The 19,753-nt window shown below is 42.5% G+C and overlaps 1 long non-coding RNA gene across 1 annotated transcript in view; it reads right to left on the reverse strand.

Moving 5' to 3' along the window:
• LOC144542761 (uncharacterized) overlaps positions 1-19,753 on the reverse strand; it is a 38,030-nt gene that overhangs the window by 13,155 nt on the left and 5,122 nt on the right. Inside the window, exon 3 of the long non-coding RNA XR_013507447.1 lies at positions 8,067-8,133. This is a non-coding gene — a long non-coding RNA (uncharacterized LOC144542761). The remainder of the gene's footprint in view (positions 1-8,066; positions 8,134-19,753) is intronic.

Here is a 19,753-nt window from a genome sequence, read left to right on the forward strand (position 1 = left end):
TAATGTTTCAAATAAAGAGTCAGCCACATGCCTGCATATCATTATTATTTAGAGCATGGCGTTAGCTTACAGGTTAGAGGAGCGGGCTTGTGATGATAAGATTGTCAGTTCGAATCTCCAGACTGGGTGGGAAAAGCAGGGCATTGAAAATGAACGCAACAATGAGCAACAATTTCCTTTCCCTCAACAACTACCATTGAGATGCCACTGAGCAAGGCACGTCACCCAACCTAAACAACTGCTCCAGTGGAGCTGGTAATTGGCTAACAGTGGATTGTGGCAGCGCATCTGGCAGCTCTCATGTGTGAAACTGATGGAAAAGAGCAAGTGAGCATTGTGGTAAATCACATTCAGCCTAGGTCCTTGGACAATGAATTGTGGGAGAAAGGCATGGATGGGGTGTTCAGTCCGGACACAACAAAAAAAAAAAGAATGGATTCCAGCTGAGCTCAAGAATGCTACTTTAAGACCTCGTAAACAGCACTGTCTATATTGGTCTTTTTTCTTCTCTGCAAAAAGTAATAGTTTCAGAAATCATTGCATAAGATTTCGAGAAAAAAAAAAAACTTTTTATGTCAATATCCTTTCACCCATTCTCAGTGTTTTCACAAAACTCAAACCCTGCCATCTTTCCTATTCTAGTGTAACTCTATGGCATTACATTGTCCCTCAATTCAATTTTCCACTGGTCACATCAATCTTTCCTAAAAGAAAGCTTAAGGAAAGCTTGAAAAGCTTGACAAGTACCCTAAGTATCTAGGGCTTAGAAGATTATACCAAGTTACTTTTCTCCTGCAATGTTTTTACATGTTTTAATATTAACTTTTATAGCTTTATTACCTCCGCCAAGGTGGTAATGTTTTCACCCGCGTCTGTGTGTTTGTCAGTCCGTCCGTCTGTTAGCAGGATATCTCAAAAAGTTTGGCACGGATTTGCACAAAACTGGCTATGAAGGTTGGTTATGGGCCAAGGAAGAACTGATTAACTTTTCATGACGATTGGCCAAAAGGGGGCATGAAGATGGGCGTGGCATATCATCAAAAGGTGCATAACTTCCTTGCGGGGTACTGCCAGACATAGCGGTCTGTGCTCTACAGAACATTTCCTAGTATTTACAGTTACACTTGCACCAATGGCAAAGCTGTCACCTCATCAGCAGGAATGACAAAATAAGTCAATTTCAATTAAACGTTTCTGACAAGGCAATGTGCAGAACAAATATTGTCGGGGGAGATGTAAAGTGATAGCTCGCTACTGGAGATGAAGGAAAAAGTTTCTCATGTCAGTCCATAAAAAATAAATTAAGTTGGCTCAGTTATGCTGTTCTTGGGCTGGAAGTACAAAAGTCTGTAATAACCATTTGTTTCCCTGGGGCCGTGGCTAAGGAAGTATTATGCTGCTGGAGGAAAGAATGTCTTTTTCCAGGCCAAATGACCCTCTTCTACCCTCTTCTTTGCCTTTTATAGTTGAGGATCACCCTGCTCACTCACGCTGCTTGGTTCCGGGTTACATAATTAACTTGAGCCTGGGATGGAAACTGGCTGTCTTTCAGCCACACACACTGACTGCAGTGCCCAACTGTGGCTCGACAGATAGTCCATGCATGAAAGTATGTGTGCGTACATGGACTCACTAATACGCACACTCATGAACACTTAAATATCCATGAGGGCGCATACATACAGTACGCACAGAGTGAGCAGGCCAGTGTCTGATCGTTCCCCACACTGAAATACAGCTCCTTTGCTAGCTTCCAATGTGTTCTAATGATGTCTTTTTTCAGCTGATCCTTTAGGTGTGCTTTTGCGCGCAGCGGCACCTGGAACCTCAGACCTCTGTGCTTCCCTAGTGGACAGTAGATAGAGACGTAAATGAGCTCATAAAAACAAAACACCTGTGCACACACACTCACGTGCACACACACATACTTCCAGGGTTCTATATATATGCTGTAGCAGTCCACTTCCAGCCTCAGCCAAATTGAGTTATACAAAGGACTTAACACATGGACTAATGGATGAAGCATGCACCTAATAAAGGATGGACTAAAGCCTTTGCCAAATGGTGGATATCAGAGTGTGTGTGTGTGTGTGTGTGTGTGTGTGTGCGCACACGTGAGTACGTCTGAGGGAGAGAGAGAGAGAGGCTCTGCTGGCCCAAGGCCCAACCACTACCCAGTGAGGGAACAGTGAGGCCTCTCAGAGGGAAAGAGAAGAAGGGAGGGATGGGGTGGGGGTGGGGGGGTGGAAGGGGGTTTGAGAGAGGGGTGAGGGCTGTCCCCGGGTTATCAGCATTCTGGATCAGAGGTATTTACAGAGCACTCTGCGTGTGACTGCTGTGTGTGTGTGTGTGTGTGTGTACTTGTGTGTGTGTGTTTGTGTGTATGTTTAAAGAAGCACTTAGTCAGGGAGTTCCCTGTATGTAATGAGGTAGAGGGGTCAGGCTGACGCATTAGCACACTTAACCCAACCCTGGGACTGGGACATGGCTCTCTGGTGGAAACCTCCCCGGCAATCCTACTGTAAACTGACACAGGATCAGTATCACAGTAAGCAGTATCGCTTTTGTTTGACAAGTACAACGGTTGCAGCAGGAATTTGGCCAGACACATTACAAGAGAATTAAACAATACAGGATTGACACACTAGGTGCAGGATAAAATGTAACAGGACCTCACATTTAGTGCAGACAAGGCGTACTGTATGATAGCAGACTAAACATAAGCACACTACAGGAATAAATCCAAAACCAAAGGGCTGCCTGCAATGGTATAGTTGCTAACAGTGAGGGTGGTAGTAAGTGTCAGGTAGTGCAGGGTACCACACAAAGTTTCTCCAGCATGAAGCAAAAACAACAGCGCTTTCACACAGAGTTGCGTAGCCTACCATTCATAAAAGTGTTTATTTCTTTTAGGCAATGGCTAATTCAGTGATTTCTTTTCTCTGTATAGGAAAAATGTGATTGCAAAAGCTACCACAGGAATGTAATTAAAAGTATCCAATCAGTCTATGATGAATATGTATAATTGAAACCAAAAGAAAAAGACACCACTTTTCAGAAGGTGACCAGGAGAGATGGGATCATTCTCAGCTAGTCTAGTTAATAAAGAAAATACACCAGAATACTGGTATTTAAATGATTTAAAAGTGTATTGGCTTTTAAAAGGTGTGTTTATGCACATAGGTGGAGAAGAACAGACTTGAAGTGTATAAAGACGAAGCAGGTCAGAGTGACGTGCGTGTGACGGAGCTGAAGCGCGTGCCTGTAGACAGCAGCACTGATTAAAATAAGAGCTTTTCTGTTCTGAGAGACGGATGACTAAAAAAATGCATCTGAGTCCCTTCTGGTGTAGACTGGGCTTTCATTTGTTTTATACAACATCCATCCCTATTTCCGTCCAAGTTTAAGCTCTAGTTCAGGTAGTAGCATTAAAACTGTTCTTATCTGAACACAATAAAGTAACTGTAAGCATTAGGCCCGTAATTGTTTCTGTTTCTGAGAAATTAGGCTGATGCTTTCTATTTTATATAGTTACCATTTTCTCCAGAAATGTTGGCGTTTTTCTTGCTGTGCTGGCCCACCACTGATCAATGACTGCAGAGGAAGCACTGTCAGCCATTTTTCATCCATTTTGAAATCTTTCCGCCGCGGGCATATGAGGACACGGCCATAACCCAATCTAACCTAAGATTTAATCTAATCTTGACATAAATGGATCTGCGTTTCATTTGGAGGTGAGAAAGGTAGGTGGAGGGCAACCTGTAAAAGCCTGTTAATTTGGGCTTTGAAGTTAGATAACTGGCCTTAGAGGAGGGATGCCTGCAGACTGAAAATACCAAATTATCCAAAAATTGCTCTGTTACATCACACACTCTGTGCTGCACTGTGCCGTGCTGTGCTGAGCTGTGCTACGTCTGTGACGGTCTCATTTAGACCAGATTAGGAGGTCGAAGGTTCGGTTCGCCCGGCTACACACACCCTGCAAGGGCTCTTCTGGGCCAGGTTTGCCCAAACATGGTCAAAAACACTGAGAATATACACATACACACACGCACACACACACTCACAGACACCACATTCTGGGAAAGCTGGTTGACCTATGTGAAGTGTGTGAGAAGCCTCTGAATTCCAGCTGAGCGGGACTCTCCCTCTCAATCCTCCTGGCGTTCATAGTTCTTCTTCTTCGTGCTAGCTGATGAAAAACAGCACCTTTCCGTATAATATTGATACCGCTCTGCATCAAGAGGGACAAAAGGTTCCAGTTCCAAAATAATGGATTCTCAAAAGAAGAAACTCGACTTTTCTCCTGATGTATGAACATTTTGAGGAGAACATTGTTACACCATGGTTTGATTGTATTTGACATGTACAAAATCAAATGGCATGTACAAATGCTGTACAGAAAACTATTCTATCACATCACAAAATTAGCTCTTTTTCGACACAGAAGGGCACACAGATCATTTAAAATTTCCAGCCGTACCTAGGATCTGCAATACTGGCCTGCATGTGTATGGGCAAACTAGGAATAGTGAGGCAGGAACACTGCTGGGACCCTGGGGTGCACGTCCAGAGATCGAGCCCTCCACACCTTCTCCTTACTGCTGCCCGTCTCAGAGGGGGACACAGAGAGAGGAGGGACAACCCACAGAGAGAGCGAGAGGGGAGAGAGAAAGAGTGAGAAATAGAACAGTGAGAGATTGAGATAGAGAGAACTGGGAAGGAGAAAGACAGAGTGCAGGGAGTGGGGTGGGGTGGGGGTGTCCAAAAATATGGGATTTCTCCCGTTGCCCAAATAAGTACCTATTAAAAGAGAACTTGTGCCCTGCTGAACCGCCGATAAGGCAGCCAGGAGAAGGAAGCATGTTTTTCCAGCCGTGGAAATAGAACATGTCCATATAGAGAGGGGAGCTGTGGAGATAGAGAGCCAGAGGGGGGCAGGGGTTAAATGCTTCCCCAGAATGTGAGCCTTTCACTGGGGTAAACCCCGAGCCAGAGCCCCTGCCGGCTGACGCGGCCTGGGGGTCTCCTGCGAGCGTGATTGAGCATAGACAGCTGAATCGTTGCCGGAGAAATTACAGCCTTTAAATCGGCTTGGCATTCAAGTGCCGTGTTTACCAACGTTTGAAAACACTTACAGATGAGAGACTGGAGATTTCGCATGGGTCTGGCTCTGCAACTTCATTTAGCATTAGTCTTTCCTAGGCAATGCCTCTCTCTTCTGACCAAAGGACTGACAAGGAGAGAGAGAGAGAGAAAGAGAGAGAGAAAGAGGAAAACCTGTCTTGACAAACAAACACCCCACAGATGTTGCTCCTCTCTGACACCACTGGTCTCCATGGCAACCCTGCCGGCCAGTAATAGTCTCTTGCTCGCCTGGCTGCGGCCGCGTCACGCAGACACACACACACACACACACAAACACACGCGCAGACAAACAGGCACAGACACATTTCAGCCTCTGAATGGGATCCCAGTGCGTATTTATAGAGACGGTGGGACTCACTAGCCCACCCAGCCCGCCCACCCCCTCAGGCCTAGAGAACACACAGCTCTAAACACAGCCCATCTATTCCCATCATCAAACCCTGGCCACACACACACACACACACACACACACACACACACACACACTCACACAAACAGATCCACTGAGGGCCTCAAATCTAGTAAACAAGCCCTGTAATCAGCAATAACAACAGATAGCTGGGAATTATACATTAGAGCTGGCTTGTGATGTTGCTCTCCAGGGTACAGGCAAAAAGGACTGGCTGATTTGTCTGGTTAATATTAAGAGTTACAGACGTTTTAACATGGAAAGTGCAGCTTCTCTCTCCCTATATGCTAGACTACTTCATGAATAGAGAGGATAGCTTCCTGCAATCGATGCTCGTGTGTTCCCGTACTCAAAATCCACACAACATGCACTTACTCTTGATTGAGTGGATTTTAAGGCTGTTGTCAACAGGTGTCCTTGGCATTATACACACCCTGCCTGAATAGTTATACATGGAGAGTAAGTGGTGGATTGATTTCAAAACATTTACGCCAATTAATTCATTAGATATGTTTTTGTTTTCCTGTCATTTTCCGAACATTCAGATCTGACTTTTTGTGCAAGACTTGGCTTCAATGGATGAATGTCTTCTCCTCCTTACCTATCCTATATTTGAAGAGTTTCAATCCCAAATGAGATATCCACCATCTAAAAAAAAAAAGTAGCATCTACTCTCCCATATTGACTGCTGGCATGTAAGCACATTAGGGGTAAGTACTGAAGTTAGGAGTCATCTTAAGACATTTTTTTATTTTTTGAGGACAGAATCATCTATGTTTTTCAAATACTGCTTGATGAGTTTCACGTAGCAGAAGTTTTCCAAAATGGATATATAGCATTTTGGAATTATTAAACCCTTCATTTGTTGATTACTGCAGATGAGAATATATGGCTAGAACTAGGGTTAAGTGGGTAAGAAGATCCAAGCTATCCTATCCGGGCATAAACAGGAGTTTTCAATATTGGGTCAGGGGACCCCCACAAAAGACCCAGAAATGTTCCTGGAAGGTCACCAGCAAAGTGAATAAAAGAAATTGTACTACTATCCCATTGAACCTACTACTACTATTTAACACAATGAGATACTGTACTGAAAGAGTAGGTATTCTGATCATTGCTTGCCTTCTGGCCACCCCTCTTATAAACAGTTAGATAGCACTTCCACCAATCACATCTCTCTAGCTGAGAATTCTGACAATGAATTCCTCTTGTATACAGAAACATTCACTCTAATCACTCAAGCTGTTATGCTATTTGGTGCATCATGATGCCCCAAAGCCTCTCTAGAGAACTGCAGGGAAGCCTGTCTACACAGTTTATCAACTTGCTGGTCTATGCTGCAATGTACCCCCACCTCTTTTATACTATTATAATAGATCAATCATCTATTTTTAATCAAACTATTTCTGAAATACTGCAGGATGCATTTCAGGTGATTTTGTTTTCAAAATGGATATTAAACATTCTGGTATCTGCAAGTAGGAACCAAGAGGATCCCTGCTAGACCAAAGTCTGTCTGTGAGAAATTAATGGTTGAATGGTGAAGGAATGCTGTGGTTGGGCTGGCCATCAGCGGGCCCTCTGTTGGGGTCTTACACATATGCCATTCAGTGCATACTTCTATCCAAAGTGCCTTTCAGTACCATGAGTGCATACACGAGTGCATTCCCATCTCTACCTAGCAGTGTTAGTGCTCTACCTATTGAGCTACACAGAAGATGCCTATTAAACTCTTCCGACATCCTAAAAGTGTATTTTTTTCTTACCAACTAAATAAAAATGTGAGATGGACAGAATATTTCTAACTTTTGCTTAAGGCTTCTGAACGAGTTCAATTAGCCTTGTGCTCCTTGAGGTCCCAGTATGCTCTGAGTCAGTTTTCATCCATCCCCACACTATTTCTGCACAAATATCCCACACCATTAGTCATGCTACTGCCTAAACCTCTCTAAAAGTTGGTGGAAAAACTTGGCTTTGACAGTCTGGCCAGCCCGGTCCTCTCTATATTCTCTGGCATGTAAGAATAGATATCATCACCAAAAACCTCACAGTGGAAATGCTAAATATGTAGCCACTTAATTGTAATCCCTTGTTTAACTTTCAATCCCTCTCCTAGTTTATCCTAAATTTGTTCCATCACAGATAATTATGGTTTAATCTCAATTTTAATGTTTAATACGGTGACAAGATTATGTCTATTGGACACTCACACTGTCTAGTCCATTGTCCATCTGTCCAAGATGGAAAAACAATTCAATACTCATCTAATTACACTCAGCAGAGGTAATGTATGTCATGCTGTCATGTGCTGTTTGTCCTACTGATTTCACAAAATGACTTTCCATGTAAACTGACAAGAAATTATATTCTATTGTATCTTAGTATAAACTGAAAGCAATATTCAGTTGCAGGCTTTTCAAGTCATTGAACTGGCGATTACGCAAGTGGTTTATTAGGTAAAGCCTTAGTATTTATGGGAGGTGAATGTGAGAGTGTGTAGTGTACTTACCAGGTGACAGACGGAGGGACAGAAAACTGAGGGGAGGGGGAACACCGGAGGAGAGTACTGGACCAGTCTGAAGAGAGAGAGAGAGAGAGAGAGAGAGAGAGAGAGAGAGAAAAAGAGGGAGAAAAGTGAGGAATAAAAAGAGAAGGACAATGACAGAAATGGGGGTTAGTGAAGTATAATTTGCTCACTCTACAGCTTCGTCTGTAATAACACTTCTCATTACAGAGGATGACTTTGATGCCTTTAGGGGAGACACTGACACACAAACACAACCCAACAAGTTTGCGCACACACTGGGGTGTAATCAACCCCCCCCCCCCCCCCCCCCACCCAATGCTCCTCATCCTATTTGGCTTGCACAGAATTTTAATCATACTGTAAGAAAGGCTTCCTTAGTCAGAGGGACTGGTGGAAATGAGCTGGCAAATTAGACAAATGGCACCACCTCCGCATCTGCTCTGCTGTAGCTTTTGAGAGGTAGGTGTGTCGCTCAGGATAAGAGTGTCTGCTAAATGCTTATAATGTAAATGTAAAGTACAGAGGGGATCAAATGGACAGAGAGAGAGAGAGAGAGAGAGAGAGAGAGAGAGAGAGAGAGAGAGAGGGAACAGGGAGAAAAGTATGGATGGAAGGGGGGAATCCTTCACTTTGCAAGGCATCTCCTCTCCAAGAGTTTCCACATTGAAGACAAGACAAATTTCTCGATATTTCCTGTACTTGGCAGTGACAGTGATCCTGGCTGTCTCTCTCTCCTCTCCTCACCATCACAGCTCCATCTTCTAATGCTTTCTTTACATAATCACATTACAAAATAAACTAACTGTAACCAGCCCAGGATACGTTTCAAAAACCGTAGACTGTTACATCTAGGATTATCCTATCTCATAATTTATTTATGTTGGTTTTTAAAAGTTAATTAAAAAATCGATGTATTTGGTGGCCCTTTGCCTCATTTCCCAGAACACAAATAGGCCCATTGTGCATCTTTTGGGCCCATTTCAAAGAAGTTGAAAAGAAAGTGATTAATTATCTATTTAATAGGAACAATGGTCTACATTAACCACTATCAGTGTCTCTCAACTACTACCCACAGTAAGCTATTAATAGGAATTTTGGTTAGTTACAGTAATATGAAAACCAGATATTCGGTCTCAGATTGCCTAAAAACAATCAGACTACTCTTTTGGGAGCAAACCATGTGAAAAACACATGGCAACCCCCTCTGTCCCCAACACAAATTGGTCTAATGGGCACCTATTAGGCACTTTTCAGAGGTTGAATAGATGAGAGGAGTGTGTAATTATCTAACAATGGTTTAAATTCAGCTCCCAATGTCTCTAGGCTACTCACAGTGAATTATTAATATGAATGTTCACTGATTGTACAGCTTAAACAAAAGAGAACAGTGCAGCTTTTATGTTTTTCGCCCCATATGCTGAGATATTCTCTGTGAAGGACGGCACAACGCCTCGGTCAAGTTGTCTACAAAGAATATTAAGGCATTTAGCTGCACTTAATTGACCACAAAAGCCTGTTTGGCATATGGATAATAGGCATTCACAGAAAATGATTTACTCGTGTTCATAAGGGAATTAAGCTCAAAATAAATTGGTAATCAGGATGTGATTTCAGAAATCAGTAGTGATAGGGAATCAGTCAGTGATCCACGCAAACCCGCATCTACATCGCCCATTCTGTCTTTGGAGTCATCTGCCTCCTCTTCACCTCTCCTCCCTGGCTCTCATGCTGTCACTCGCTCTCGCTCTCTCTCTCCTCTCCTCTCCTCTCCATGTGGATGGGCCTCTCTCTCACAGTGGCAGCTTATGTGGATCGAATGTTCTACATGTCAAGTGGTCTCACTGGCCAAGAGCTGTTCACAAGCCTCTTCAGCCAGGGGAGAGGATCAGAGCCGACTGCTCTGCACCAAAAAAGGGAAGCTGTGTCACATATAGAGCCATATTTATGTTCTGCTGGACGTTTCAGTGGGAATATGGCACTGGGCCATAGATAGATAGATAGAAAGATAGAAAGAAAGAGGGTGCAATACTGGATAATAGATAAAAAAGTGCACAGTTACGACATGGTTACAACATTTGTGCGTCCCAAATTGAATAAATGTTACACGTCTAAATCTGCTTATCTAGCTCTATCTTACTAAAACTATGAAATTTGCACTACAGAGTATTTTTTTACATTCATATATTTAGTTACAGCAATGCAGTCTCACACAGTAGTTGGTGCATCAGCTGATGTGACAGGAGGATCATAGTTGCATTGTATACTTTGCTGGTGTCCCATATTTGAATCAGTGCTTCACCTCTAAACACCAGTACATGCTTTGCTAGCTCTGTCTTATGACTAAAATTTTCACTCAGTTTATTTTTTTTCCATTCATACATTTAGCGAGAGTGTGACTTCAAACAGCTTTTCATGCCGAGTGCATCAGCTGATTTCTTGCCACCTGCTGGCAACATTCAAAATGAAAATGCATTTTTTTTCCATGTTGCATCACATTTTGTAAAAGTGCTTTAATTTCTATTTGTGTGGAGTCTTCTGTTAATGTTTTCTAATTACATTTTATTTGACTGCCAGATTGGAGAAAAGACTGGGGAGTGTTTTAGTTTTAAATGCAATCAGCAGATGATTTTACATACACTTACATCTTGATTGCGCACTAATTGAAATGGTGAAATAACTACTACTGTATGTCAGAGATGTGTGGTTATTTGAAATTGATCAACAAACCTCCATCCAATCAGAATCACCCATGGTATAACGCTACTTTCTGTCCCTACAGTAGATTATTAGATGGAACAAAAAAAAACTCAGGGCCGGGGACCACTGTTTACAGGTACAGGTTATATTACAGTATTAGTTTCAATGTAAACAGGTATCCATTTTAAAGGTAAGCAGTATTTTGTAGGTGTTCTGTACAGAAACGCTGAGAAAGGAGGACATAACTAGAGAGCACATGTGACAAATGCTTGGATGGAAATTCCCAACAAGCAGCACTACCGGTACAGTCCGGTGATTAATACACCAAATCAAACAAAGAACGGATGTACTTGACTACCTGAAATGCTCTTCCTCTGCCCTTTCTGCGTGTGTGTATGTGTGAGTTATATTTTTAGACGGTGCTATTCCAAGTAACATCCAGCGGTGCGGTAATAATTCTCTTGATTAGGGCAACAGGTAAGAGGCTGGTAATCTCACCCCTGCCTGCCAGAGGATTTAAATGCCGCAAACAGTGGCAGCTCCACCATCATCACTCAACCAATGACAGCTCCACGGGGAAAACACACAGGGGTGCTGATTAAAAGGACAGCACTGTTAACACACACACACACACACACACATGCACGCGCACACACGCTCGCTCTTTTTCAAACTCGCACACATTCTCATACAGGCTGAATCAAAGGATGAAATACGGTTATAAAACAGGGGAAGTGACATTATCCATATTGCTTGAAATAGCCCCATCTAAAAATAACACACACACACACACACACAAATTCACTCACATACAGGCTGAATCAATGGGAGAAATATGGATATAAAACAGAAGTGACATTATCCATATTACCTGGAATAGCGTCATCTAAAAACAAACATACGCACATGCACATGCAGTTAAAACAGTACAAAACCACACAGTATTGACGACTGGCAGGGGGAACAGACACCATAATATCTGGCACCAGCTAGTTTGATGTGAAATCATTAGGCGTAACATGAGCTAACAGAATACAGTGTCTAACCAAACCAACACAGCTCCTAGCCTGGCATGCAGCTCTCTGTGGGACAGCCCATCACTGCCTGCCTTGCTGCCATGAGCGGCACCTGTCAGGGTATTGAGAGGATAGCGTTCATGATGTCCCGATGTCAACCATTTCAAATTTCTTATTTACTCCTCTGAGAGACGCTCTGTGGGGACACAAGACAAGACCGGCTTTCTGATTGGAGGAGCACTCTGAGAAAACGCCGCCCCTCCGGTCATCGTGCAGCTGCGTCCCAAAGAAAGGGCAGCGGGGTTTCTGAGAAGGTCGCCGTAGGGTCACCATATTGGAAAGTGTTTATTGAAATGCGGGCTTATGGCCAGGGACCTGAAGCAGTGAGACCTGAGAAGAAATACTGACACTCCATCTCCATTTCAAGGCATGATTCTCTTGCCTAATTGCTGGTATGAAATGTTTGTTGAAAGGTGGAAGGCTGGATTGATCTCGGGAACAACAAACTATTGATTTTGTTCAACTAGTTGGGTTAGCCTTAGGTAAAGTCTTGAGTAAAAAGTCAAGATTTAAAACTTAAGAAGATCCATCACAGGCCTTGGGTTTTGGAATGATATGAGGAGATCAGGCTAGCCGAAATAGTATCATGTTTGAACTGAACTGGTGTTTTCTTAAAGATTTTGTGAAGATGCTTTACATTACATTACATTACATTATGTCATTTAGCAGACGCTTTTGTCCAAAGCGACTTACAATAAGTGAGCAGTGAGCAATAAGTGAGCTTTAGCAAAAAAGCTTTATTTTATTAATTATCTTATTATATCTTCTATAGTTCAGGTTTTGGAGATGTATAGCTGACTTATTATGATGAATTTGGAATCTTTTCAGTTCATCCAAAAAGTGCTTCCATCAGTATTTTGTTTTTGAGAAGCATTAGAGGCATGTTAAGTTCTTAGCATTTGTTAGTCAGTTTGTAGATATGCTAATGCAAGTCAACAGGGCAGAATACAAATTCTTTAGAAAGGTCTTTTTCACATTGTGACGTGCCTGGTGAAGAAAAATAACAAAATAAAATTCAAAACGCCTAGGTATTGCTTTGATTTCCCTCAGTGCCAAAAGCTATATGTGCTCCAATAAAACAGTGACATCCTGTCTCTCTCTGTCTCTGGTAAAAACCTTTGTACAACACCATATTGCAAAGAAGAAAAAAATAACCATTGCCAACCAATGGAATAGTGTTGGCTGGAATGGAATGGATGCTTTGAAAGCACGCTGCTTCTTGCTGCCTTCTCAGGAGGATGTGGGTGAAATTGAAGTGGGAAGTTAAGACAAAAGGAGAGGCAGCCTGAGAGAAGCAGAGAACGAGAGAGGAAGAGAAAAAGGCAGACAGACAAAGAGACAGAGGCACACGCACCAAAACATTTCACATAGACTTTTGACTTATCAATTTTTTCTTTTCTCTGCGGTGCTGTCAGGAGCCAGCTCCCTGAGGGACGAGAGAGAGAGAGAGAGAGACAGAGAGGGAGCTAGATAGAGGCGGAGAGAAAAGGTGAGAGGGAGAGTTTTTCTACTTTGTGAGTCAGAGAGAGAACAGAGAGAGAACAGAGAGAGAACATCACTCCTTGTGCCTTTGAGAATGATGGACGACTGTCTCTAACGAGGAAAAAATTAGCTCTGGGCCTCTCTGCACACGCACGTACGCGCACACACACCCACCCACACACACACACATAGGGAGAGCACCTCTCGCCTCCACCACCATGCTGGCTAATTAGAGGATTACATTAGCAGTGATGGAGTCCGGGATCCAGGGCCACTGTCACAGGGACTGCTTCTTTAGTGCCAATATTAGCTAGCCATTCCACCTTAGATAATACTGACAAGCTATTATCTGGCATATTCTGTGTTGGTATGACACGACCCATTGAACAGATCAAACCATCGCACAAGACCTGCTTTGTACTGCGACGTTGCTGCACTGCTGCAAATGTGTGCTGCACTGTAGCTCTGCTGTTGGAGAGGAACTGTTTGGAAAGCTCTCTTTTAATCTGACCTTAGGAACGGCAAACAATCATTTGAGTGTTTTGTACTACAATGTAACCACCCATCCAGTTATTCTTCTCATTGTTGATTCAAACGTTGGCTTCTTAGGTAACTGCTACGGTTTAATATTTGCATCAGAGTCAGTTTTACCTGAGCCAGACAAGGAAATCATCCTTCATAAAGAAGTTTGCAATTATGCAAACTTCTTTATGAAGCATGATCCTGACAGTCTGCTAGTTCTGTTGGGGCAGTATGATACTTTTTCGTGGTGTGGCATGCACAAACCTTCTCCTGGTGACACACACTTCCATTCACATTCATTCAAGCCTTTCTGTTATACTCTTCAACTACACCCCTCTCTAAGAGACTAGATGAACGTGATTTCTCAAGTCACACATTCTAGACCATTCACAAATTCATCCTGCTAAGAAAAAAATGAATTAATAGATTGTGTCCCTTTACTTGCAACCAGTGACTTTGCTGGGAAGTGTGATTCTGCTTTCAGGAGTAACTAGTGTGGCATGGAGACGAAGCCTGCAATGGCTGCTGGAAATCTTGGGAGTTGTTCTCTCTGCTTAATTGGCTTGTGGTAACAACACAAGCAAGTGCAGCTTGGAAATATATCAGTGAATGTTTGTTTGTGTGTGTGTTTGTTTGCATGTGAGAGACTTCAGTGGGTGTGTGTATACATTGCAGTGATTGCGTGTGTGTGTGTGTGTGTGTGTGTGTGTGTGTGTGTGGTATATATACTCTAATTTCCTATTCTTCCTCTTTTAGTATAAATTTGTGCCATTTAGAAAAAAAAAGATGTGCTCTACTCCGGCGCTCCAAACATTTGTCAAAATAAGATTTACAACACTCCCCTTTTCATGTGCTTTGATTGTGACACTTATCTAAACTTTACATTACTTCTACAGTTTGTTATGATAGCCATCTAATGGATTTATGTGTTAAGTCCAGAGGTTTGTTTAAATGACAAGGAAGAAGTGGCTGATGAAAAATGTCTGGGAGCCTTTGACAAATATCTGGCACTGGACGGAAACCCATGTGAGGGAACCGTCTCTCTGTCACACTGTGTGTTTATACTCAGCCTAGAATCTGTTTGTTTCCCTGAGTCCTAGAGTTCAGGGAATATTTCCATTTTATGAGTTGTAAACCCCTAAACAAAGCCTGGCAATACCACCATTAAAATCCACTTTGTCTTGTAACAGAGAAAACAAATAAAGACATAAATTAGGCCTAGATTAAATATTTTCCCCTCTGTTCCACTCCAGGATATCTACATGAAACCAGCCATTCCCTGGCAGCAATTAGATTACGCAAGTCAATAATAAAATACAGGCGATTGCGCGGTGGTACTCTGTATTCTGCATTCCAAGTTAGAAGAGCAGGATAAGTGATAAGCTCAGCTGCTAAATGTTACATAATTGCTTGGACTTGTTATCTCGTACAGTAGTGGGCTGATTAAAGATGCTATTCTGGCACATACTGTAGACACACACACGCACCGTCTCCCTCTCTCTCTCTCTCTCTCTTCCCACCCAGACAGAGCAGTGCTGTAGAAAGAGGAAGAAGCTACATTCCTGCTGTTTATCTAGTCATCTGATCTGGCCAGCGAGTCATGTGTTGGAGCCGCGTTAGAGGCTCAGCAGCATGCTTTAGGCTAACCCTAGCCTATTGTATTGTGCTATGCTTTCAATTCGTCTCTTCCTCTGGATTCACACTGCTCTCTATCTTCATGCAGATGGCTTCTGGAATGAGTTGGGTCCTCTTTGAAACAAATGAATGCCGTGGCACACTAGGCTAACTTTTTCGGGCAACGCTGTCATGACCCGCGAAGTTGCCTAACTCTTCTTTGCATTTGATATATTTCTATCTCGCTGGTTTGCCGCTTTAGTTTTAGCCTTCCCGCCACCGCTTTCCCTCTCTTCTCTCTGCTTATCGCAACCTTTGTTGGAGGAAGCCCCAGCCTTTCAACCTGCTCTAAGCTAGAGATGGTAATCTCAGGTGGTGTGAGGCGGCGTCAAACAAAAACAGGTTTGAATATGGCTTGATTCATTTCGGTCGCTTATCTTGACAGACATAAGCGACCAAACTTTATCAATACATCTATAAACAATAAACAAATCAATCTGTGAGCTAAATGCGTCTCAGAGTTTCTTACTTTTCACCCCAAATGCTGAAAATGTACTGAACAATTATTTTGCTGAGTTCTACGCTCCTGGTACAGTAAGGTTCTGTGTTACAGTAAGAACCGCGAGATTCGTCAGTGTTTTGTAACGCCTTATTCTCTCTATTATTGGGCTGGCTGGGTAATTATAGCTATCCAGGGGAGGATGGTACAAAATCACGTTTCGCATTCTGGAGCGAAGGTCGACAGTTTAATTGGAAGTGCAAATTGCGTTCACATGTATCCCCATAGTGGATTGAGCCACGGGTAAAGTGAATGTGCAGACGGTGTGCGCGTGTGCGTTTAACAGGGGAAGCGGGGACGGAAGGAGGGAAGAATTAGAAAGAGCAGGGGTGGGTAATAGCTTTTCTGTTCAGTTCCCGTGTATTTTTAGAGCCACGCGTGTAGCCTAGCGGCAATTATCATCATTTCGGTGTTGTTTTTACTCCTCGAGGCCACGTTCAAACAAACCGAGATGCTCCTGCTGCCTTCTACTTAATCAGCTGAGCTAATTTTGCCAAATTTTTGTTAAGAAAGAGTAAATATTGACTTGATGACTGCACCACCCATCTGTTCGTGTGAAAGTGAGCAGCTCTTTTCTATCTCTGTCTCTTTCTGTCCGCTTTGCTTTGCTCTCTGCATCTCTCTCTCCCTCTGCTTCTCTCCCTCTCTGCTGCTGGCTGGGAGTCTGCAGAGAATACCCCTGTCATTCGATTCTCCCTCCAGCCACACTTACCCTTGTAGTGAAGACAGACTCTCTCTCCTTCTGTCTCTCTCTGTCTCTCTTTCTCTCTCTCTGTGTCTCTCTCTCCCTCCCTCTAAACAGCAAACAGTGGGTTAGCATATCAATCTACAACAACTGGACTAGTGAGATTGAGTCAAGATGAGAGATGTTGGGGTGTTTCTGTGATGCTGATGTTCACGATGTAAATGTGATGAGATGTTTGATCAGTGCTGAGCGCAGATGGCGGCGGTTTGAAATTACTGGAATTTACTGTTGAGCCTTTTATAGAGGTGTTGCGGGCTTATGTCACTGTACATCTATGATGGGAAGTGTTCTACATATCTCAGCACGGTTTCTATGCCAGTGCTCACCCTGGATTACTTTACCAGTTATATTTGACCCTATACAATGGCACCTCTTAACCCAGATCACCTGACCTAAAAACAATACTATGCTGCAAGAAAGTCAAAAATCAACCAAGCCTAAGACAAGTCTAAGCAGCCTGGCTCAAGTAAGTCTATGAACTAGGCTTGCATTATATCATCACTCCTTAAAGCCCAATCCAGGATGTTGAGTATATCAATTATAGCTATACACATGCAGTACACATACTCTTGAAAGATAGGAATGCATCTTTTTCCATCTTTCAGATTCCATCATAAATCAGAATAGTTACAATGATTCAAAACATCCACCTTACTTCAGTTTGTACAATGCAAATATCGACAAAGAGCTTCAGCACATTTGGATTAACATCTAACTCTGTTTTGGTTCCTCCATGGTAGGGCAGCCATTTTCTCTACCTTTGGATTACAGGTTGATCATTTAAAAATGCAATCTGTAAGCTTCCTAGAAGGTGACATTTCCTTTGCCTGGATCCAGCCCCCTGAGTCACTGTCAGCCGCATTCATATTTTCTATTTAATTCAGGGCCTGAAAATGTGGCCGTGGCTGAAGCAATTCAGGGTGCTGGATCCAGGAAAACACTTCCAGTGGGCATTGATTTAGGTATGTTGCCTCTGACACTGCTGCTAGCACTGGCAGCGTTGATTAATGGCTACTGACTCTCCAAAATTAAATAATGAATTGCAAAGTCCTAAAAAGAAAAACAGCCTACGAAAAATGCTGAAATGTTTGATTCTACTGTCATCACACACTTAGAGGTGGCAGTTTATACAACATAACAAGTTGTTTCTTGGCTTTACTAGTCGTTTTCCAGATTGTTTTGGAACCGGCCAACCAACCCTACAGCCTGAAGTGCAGCTGTGACTTCCTCCTTCAGAGTAACAACTCCAGACTCTGGAGCCAGATGTTCACTTGCCACCAGCAATTATGAAAGACTCCAATCACAGTGCCAATTCTGCAGACACCAGAACTGTTTGTGTGAGGAAAAAGAGGAAGAGGGGAAGCGAATGCCAGAGGCTATGAAGTAGCTGTGGGACAGCACCTGTCAAAAAAACAACCCGTTCGGTCTGACACCATCCCATCGGGATCCCCAGAAGGGATCCCGATGCGATGGAAGCTGAACCACTTGCTGTTAATATTTTTATATCTGGAAAAACTGCCGTGTAGAGTGAGTGTTGTTCATCTGAAATACTACTGAAAATAATTCTGCAAGCTAAACGGTTACTTGGGTATGCTGTATCCTGAATTTCCCCTAGGGGATCAATAAAGTGCAATCTTAATCTTAATCTTAATCTAATGAAGATCGGTTGGAAGCTAGCAGCTAAACTAATTACTAGCTAAGCTAAGCTTCTTCGCTAGCTTATCTAATTGAGAAATGCCATCTCAATATCCATAAAAGTCTTTGAATAGATGTTAATAAATATGAACCTAACATAATGAATGTATCACAAGATTATTTATTCTATTTACAGTGGGTTAAGTTTATTCCTGCGTTCTGTCCCAAAAGCACAGAGCCATAACCTCGGCTACACTCCATTCAAGAGGACTACAAACAGGAAGTTATATTTCTGATATTAGTGTGAAATCCTGGCATGGACATTTTTTTTGTTCAACAGAATAGCTGTCAACTGTCTACAGATGTTATTTTTAGCCTGAGCTTTGTGTCACTCCCTCAAAATTTGAGGTATGTTATATTCATATTATTTTATAATACCTCTACCTGTTGAAAAATGATAGTGCTAAATTTGTATAGTTAGCATTTTTGTTTTACCAAAATTACAAAAGGCAGCCTTAGCACCAGCAACTGTATTTTCCCCGCTGTACCAAATACGTACCAAGCCATGACCCCAAAACTAAGGTACTTACCGAACCGTGACTTTTGTGAACCATTTTATCTGTTATCGACTACAAAGAGAGGTTCTGTGTTGTATTTCTCTCCCTTCCATCTTATCCTTGCTAACATGCGAGGAAAGAATAAAATGGAGGAACTGCAATGAGGTGTGAAAGTGTTTGATTCTCCTTTTACTGAATCTGTCTCACTCTGCCATGAACTGTTTTGAAAAACGAAAAACATTTTTTTTTTGTATATCCGTTGAGATAATTAGTTATAATTAAACATGCTCTTCCATACTTGTATCAAGTCAGCGTCTCTTGAAAGACTCAAGCAACTTTACTGGACACCCATTACCCTTTCTATGATAAGTCTCTATCTGTTGCTTTCTTCACTATATGTGTAAATGCTGATGCTCTGTCCCTGATAGAAGACCTTCAGTGGGTTAAAACATGACTCTTTCACATCACAGTGCAGTTGTTGCTTATGTTTGTATTTACTGTTGTTGTATTGATATGCTGTGTGTTTATTTACCGACTCCTAGCTGTAAAGCAAATTGCTACTTGGGGATATTGAAGATTTACACCATTCTACTTTCTAAATATTCAGCTCGTAAAACATCTGAGAAGACTAATCAGGCCCAGCCAACAGACAGCCTTCATGCTGCACAAGACACATTACATCATTACTGTAGACAACAGCATTCAGCCTCTCAGCCCCATTACAGTTTAGAGCTTGGCATGGGGAAGCACACAGCAGCAGCCGCGCAGCCTGCTTATCGATG

The sequence above is a fragment of the Centroberyx gerrardi genome, chromosome 18, assembly GCF_048128805.1.
Source record: "Centroberyx gerrardi isolate f3 chromosome 18, fCenGer3.hap1.cur.20231027, whole genome shotgun sequence".
In the NCBI taxonomy this organism is placed as follows: domain Eukaryota; kingdom Metazoa; phylum Chordata; class Actinopteri; order Beryciformes; family Berycidae; genus Centroberyx; species Centroberyx gerrardi.